General features: G+C 39.4%; 1 non-coding gene across 1 annotated transcript; it reads right to left on the bottom strand.

Moving 5' to 3' along the window:
* Positions 1-4419: 4419 nt before the first annotated feature.
* Positions 4420-4522, bottom strand: LOC130460308 (small nucleolar RNA R71). The gene has a single exon (XR_008920218.1). It is a non-coding gene; the product is annotated as a small nucleolar RNA R71 (small nucleolar RNA).
* Positions 4523-5964: the final 1442 nt, after the last annotated feature.

Below are 5964 nucleotides of genomic sequence, written 5' to 3'. Positions count from 1 at the left end.
CCAAACCGAAAGGGTAAAGTGGCATAACGCCATTGCCAATTACCAAATCCAGCAACCCCATCTACAATAATCTCCTAAAGAACCTTCCTTAAGGCATGGTCAAAAGTAAGAGGAGTAGACTCGAGCATATGTGGTGGACAAGTCCGAAGAGAGAAGTACAATAGGATGACACCCACACAACTTCGTAAAGGAGGAACCTCGATTGAGGATCAGTAAGGGAAGCAACGACCTCCATCAAACTCACAGTTTTGGAGACCTTGTCCTCTATCAAGAGACTACAAAAATCAACATTCAAGTTGATAGTGCGGGATTGTAACTCCTTGGGTCTGGAGTCAGCCAAAAGAATTCTGTTTTCTCAACATTTAGATGTAGCCCCATCGCCAGGTCCTTCTGAAGTGATTACATGCAAAGCAGACGAAACGAATACAATGTCTCCAATAATCGTACTGTCATCTAGGTACCAAGCCATGAAATCCAGGTTGCATTTATTGTTGATCAAATGGACAAGTGGATGCAAGGTAAGCGCAAATAATAAAGGCCCCAAAAGGATCACCCTGCTAAACACCCTGAGAAGACAACAAAACAGACTCGTCATTATTATTATTATTATTATTATTATTATTATGAATTATTTTTATTATTATTCATGTAAAAATATTTACACAAAGTTGGATGGGAGCCTAACAACTAACTGAGCTCCGACGCCCTTATTCAAGGCAAAACACAACCGTTGAAAAAGAAAAGAAGTAATGTTAGCATTGGCCACGTTGCTCTGAGCAGCCCGTGTGACCCTAGACATAAAGTCGAGGGCATCATGTAGGGGAATACAGTTAAATACATATAACATGTGCAAAACAATCCCCAAAGCCAGAAAACATGTACAAAGCACATATTAAGCAAACTTACGTTCGAAGCGTGTTTTCCTAAGTTTATGATTCACGAACACGAACAAAGAACTCCAATTGTCATTCCTCTATTTGGTTCACCGACACGTTCAGATCCGTCTTGAGATTCGTAGCTTAGATGTCACTCAAGAGTTTGTGCTTTTGGGAAGAACACATCCATGGAGGCTAAGAGAAAATTAGGGTTTCTCTCTCCTCCTTAGGATTTGATGTGTGTAATCTGAATTGTGTGTTAGAAAAACATGTTCTTAGGTTATTAAAATAACTTAGATAATAAGCAAGCCAACTGACCAAGGCCTAAGGCCATTGGCCGGCCAACAAGCCCACGAAGGGCATTAGACGTGCACAAATTAAGCTGGGCCGTGGGCCGCTAGCTGATGTTGCTTGCTTCATGCTTTGTCCGCGCGTTCCACACAACAGCGAGGCCTTTGGGCCAACGCTTCATTGCCATGCACGCTGCGCCCATGGGCCTTGCGCTTGTGCGCTCCGGCTTGTGGGTTGCTTTCGTATTGCGATTAAATTATTTTTCGACAATTTATTTATCGTTTCGTACTTGACGATCCAATGTCGTACGATATGATTATTCCTCTCGCTTAGATACGAATATACGCAATACGATATACGATTTTACGATCCAATGTGTAATCGTATGATTATGTTTTAAGAAATAATTTCCCGAAAAGCTATTAAATGAATTTCCGATTTATTTAATCCGGTGATCTGTTACATGCAAATGGTGTGACCTTATAGGTTCAGTCAAGAGTAAGCCGTGAGCCTAACATAGATTAGAACTCACTGATCCGAAGCATTGCTCCAACTAGCTGTTCCGATCACTTGTTCTCACTAAATTAGTTGTTCGTAATTAATCTGAACCTTGGTATTAGAATAATACACCTTGGGTGAAGGACATATTTCTTTTTGTCTCCCATTTGTCATTCAGACAAGTGCGCATTCCGATTCCTTTGTCTCTTGGTGTTACTTACCGGACGTAAGGTAAGATCCAAGCCATCCTTATTAGGTCCAAAAGTGTTAATCGAATTACTGAGTTCAACTGTTAAACATTTACAGAAGGTTAAGCCTTAACCATTCTGAGCGCGGCCATGCATTTTCACAGTATCTAACTCTGTGAGAGGCCTTGTACAACAAAAACACCATATCCTATCAAAGATAGGAGAAAAATCCCTTCTTGTAACTTACGAAAAACTTTGATTCATAGTACGCCAATAACTGCTTTTATATCCTCCTTTTACGGTGCGACATTTAGCGAGCATTAAAGCGAACTAAATCTCAAACAAGCAGCCATAACTACTCAGGTTATGAGGAATAGGTTCCAATCACCATAAATGAGAACTACTTATGACATGACTTTAATCTCTTAAAGTGTTCTCATGGTTAATCCGATACAAGATCCAATAAGTATCTATGCAAATGATTTCTGCCATCCAGTCCATCTAGTTCATGAAACTAAACTATAAATCAACTTGCAATCTATTCGTCATTAGTCATTGGTCGTCCAACCTTTCAATGACCTGGATTAGGGATCCTTTTGTGATTTCAATATTCAAGTTCACTTATGGGCGTTTCTTTGTCAAAGAATCCATCTTGACATCGCATTTGAATGTTTTGAATCACTTGGACTTCATCATTTAATACTATATCAAGATTAAATGAAATATGAAATATAATTTCATAAATGAAATATGAAATATATCGCATCTGGGTCTGCTCGATCGCACGGCTGCGCGGGCTGACCTTTTCGAGTTCAAATTTCTATTTTTTAGGGGTTTGTATAAATAGAATTTTCATTATTTTTATTAGACAATTAATTTCAAAAATAGAATTTAGGAAGGTTTAGAAGGTTTGCTCTTCAAGCTAGTATTCTAGAGAGAGAAAATCATTGATTTTGAAGCTTCAATTTGTAATTTCTTCAACTCTTCTCTTTTCCTTGCAATTTAATTCAAGTTCTTAGTATTTTGTTCATGCTATTTTGTCATTGTTATTTGATTGATCTTCAACTTCTTGAATTCCTCTTTGCTTTTATTTTAATTTCATTGATTCTCAATTCCTTAGTTGTTGATTCTAGTTTGCAATTAAATTCTTGATTCTTTCCTTCTACTCCTTCAATTTCATAATTACTTGCTTAGAACTCATGAATTCCTTAGTTTCAAATATGTGTAGTGAGTAGATTTAGGTTAGGAAAAGGGGAGAATCTAAGGGCTTAATTAGGGGAAATTGATGATTGAATTGATGATTGATTGTTGTAATTAAATTGATTTAGTGATAGGATATCCATGCCTAATTGAGTGGTAGTTGCAAATGCTATTGGATTGGAATTTATTGGATTGCATAGTTTAGGTTTGGCAAGATATTGTGAGCTTATTTGTGCAAGAGAATGGTAGTTCCTATTATATGCAAGCTTATCTAGTCTAGGATTAGGCGAAAGCTCTTCCATAGGCTAGATTGCTTCGCGTGCTCCATCCGAGAGGTGGTGAGAACGTCATTCGATTCTATTCCCCTATATGCTAAGTCTTTACATGATCTTGAATGCTTGATTGTTTAGTTCGTTTCCCCCAATTTCCCTAGGCTATCCCCGACTCCCTAGCATTTCCCTTATTTGATTCAATTCGTGAAATTGTTAGCATAGTTCTTTTAGATATTAATTCAAACCAAATCTCGTTCAAACTAGCTTAATACCTAAACTCAATAACCACCGTTTCTATGGGACGATCCCTATACTTGCCGCTATAGCAATATAGCCGGTTAGTTTAATGGTTTTATAAATTTTGTTTGGTGAGGTGATTTTCTATTCAACGACGGAAAAACACCCTATCAGAATGGCGCCGTTGCCGGGGAACGGTCGTTGTTATTGAGTTTTGTTGAGACAAGTTTATCATTAGAAAATACAAAAACATTGCATTCTTGTTTGCTTTCTTATTTCCTTTGCAATACTCACGTGTTCTTTGAGTTTGTATGCTTGATAGGGGTTGTGCACGTCAAAGGACCCTCCATCCTCTTGACCTTGAATTGGAGAGGACACTTAGGAGACTAAGTCGTGTTCGAACTAGCTCATCAAGCCACAACCGATTCCAATCCTTGAGTGTAGGCGTTGAGAAAGAAGAGAGTGAGCAAGCTTTTGAGACTATGGCGCTCCCGGTTAAGAATTTGGGAATACCGGGGAAATTTGAAGCAACATGCGGTATCCAAGCCCCCACAACTAGTGCTAACAAATTCGAGATCAAACCCGCTTTGATCAACTTGGTTCAAAGCCACCCTTTTTGTGGGAAGAGCAACGAGTCACCCCACGAGCACCTTAAACAATTCGAGCACTATTGTGACACAATCAAACACAATGGTGTGACATCGGACTACGTGAGGTTGACATTGTTTCGTTTCTCTCTCCTTGGGCGTGCTAGCGATTGGCTTGACAAGGAGGTCAAGCCAAATTCACTTTGCACTTGGAATGAAGTGACTAGCACCTTTTTGAGCAAGTTTTACTTCCATGGAAAGACGGCGGAATATCGCCACAAGATTCAATCCTTTGAGCAAAAGAGGGATGAATCACTTTTTGAAGCTTGGGACCGATTCAAAGAATACCAAAGGGAATGTCCTCACCATGGGATCCCTAAGTGGTTGTTGCTTCAAACCTTCTACTTGGGATTGAGCCCATCCTCATAGACGAGTCTAGATGCGGGGGCGGGTGGTCCCATCATGAACAAGACCGAGGATCAAATTGAAAATATAATTGAGGATGTAGTCCAAAATTATAAAGCTTGGCATGTTGGTGCAAGGGACTATGATGGCAAGGGTAGGAATGATGATGGTAAATGGTCGGTATATGCTATGGAGCAATCTTGGATCATTGAAAAGCTTAGCTCGAGGTTGGAAAAGCTTGAGAGCACACCAAGTACCCCACCATCACCATCAACAATTCCACCGCCTTCGGCTACTCTTCTCACTAAGGGGAAGAGCAAGGTGAGTTCATATGACACAATGCCTCCGGGCACTTCTTTTTGTGATAATTGCCAAGATTATGGTCATTTCCCCAATGCTTGTCCCTTGGTTCATAATGTGTCTTATGTGAATTATGGCCCTTCGTGTGAAGGGGTTTTGATATGGAATATGCTCATGCCTTGAATGAGAGGTCTAGAAATGATAACCCCAACAATCAATACTTTGCTAGGCAAGCACCTAGAGGGATCCCTATGTATGGATCCCACCAAGGCTATTGTAACACCCTAATAATTCCTTGCTTTTTGTAAAACATTTTCCGACTCAAAACACAGGAATTACCAAGATATTACTGCCACCGTGATAACGGCTAAGGCTATTTACCAGAATTACGCAGCAGAATTAACTAACTTTCAAAACATATTAAATAAATAGTTAATGGTAATTAAAACAAGTTGGAACCGTTTAGGCCCAAACTAAAACAAACCGTTTGAAATCCATTAACTGAAAATAGTAGTAGTCGTGACATTGAAATAAAAATAGAGTTTAAGTATTACGGAAGAATAAACTCTCAACTCGAATCCCATGATAACTTCTCCCGCAAGTTATCTCTACAAACCTGCTTATTGAAAATCTACTCCCCAACAACGCAAATGCAATTGATGGATCATCATAGGGTCATTAAGGCGAAGGCCATGACAAGAAGACATGAAGCACGAAGTCAGCAATAGCTGAGTACGAACAAGCTAGAATAACATTCTATCATAACATGCTTCACTCGACAATTAAATAATCAACATGAAAAATCCATTTAATAAACAGATAAATATGGAGACAAGACTCGACACATGACACGACTCTTGACTCACTGATTAATAAAAAGTAGCTTCGAACGGGTAAAGTAAGTATCCTCAAAAGGAATGAAAAGGGTGATGGGAGCCAACCATACACCAAAATAGGTCGGGCTACTACCGACAGTCGGGCCATACCGACAGGAATTCCAATGCACAACGGCATAAAAGAGAATGAAACAACGTCTTGTATCATTCTAGGAGTACAAGTTTTCCGGCAAGACTCCCCCCATGGTTCATACTCAAGGTATATAGGTTCCAAG

Source organism: Spinacia oleracea, chromosome 4 (genome assembly GCF_020520425.1).
Source record: "Spinacia oleracea cultivar Varoflay chromosome 4, BTI_SOV_V1, whole genome shotgun sequence".
In the NCBI taxonomy this organism is placed as follows: Eukaryota; Viridiplantae; Streptophyta; class Magnoliopsida; order Caryophyllales; family Amaranthaceae; genus Spinacia; species Spinacia oleracea.
Note: the sequence above shows the minus strand (reverse complement) of the source record. Positions and strands in the feature narration are given on the sequence as shown.